This window comes from Penaeus monodon, chromosome 25 (assembly GCF_015228065.2).
Source record: "Penaeus monodon isolate SGIC_2016 chromosome 25, NSTDA_Pmon_1, whole genome shotgun sequence".
Classification (NCBI taxonomy): domain Eukaryota; kingdom Metazoa; phylum Arthropoda; class Malacostraca; order Decapoda; family Penaeidae; genus Penaeus; species Penaeus monodon.
Window position 1 is genome coordinate 40089981 of NC_051410.1, and position 208 is coordinate 40090188.

The 208-nt window shown below is 48.1% G+C and overlaps 1 protein-coding gene across 1 annotated transcript in view; it reads right to left on the bottom strand.

Annotated features, from left to right (window-relative positions):
- The window catches only part of LOC119589268 (venom dipeptidyl peptidase 4-like), a gene marked incomplete in the record, with an annotated part of 98295 nt that overhangs the window by 15122 nt on the left and 82965 nt on the right, over positions 1 to 208 (bottom strand).

A 208-nucleotide genomic window follows, 5' to 3' on the forward strand; every position in this document is an offset into this window, starting at 1 on the left:
GGATCCTGCTCACGATCCAGCACACAGACACCATATATATCAAACAGATCCTACCAGTCTTATAGATGGGAATAATCTTCCGTGAAATCTTCCCGTTTCGCTGTCGTTCTTTGGTAATTAGATCACGCACTCTTTCCCCCCCCCCACCCCCTGCTGTTGACCATTTGTTTCTAGGGATAAAAATAAACCACTTCCCCCCCCTCCCCAC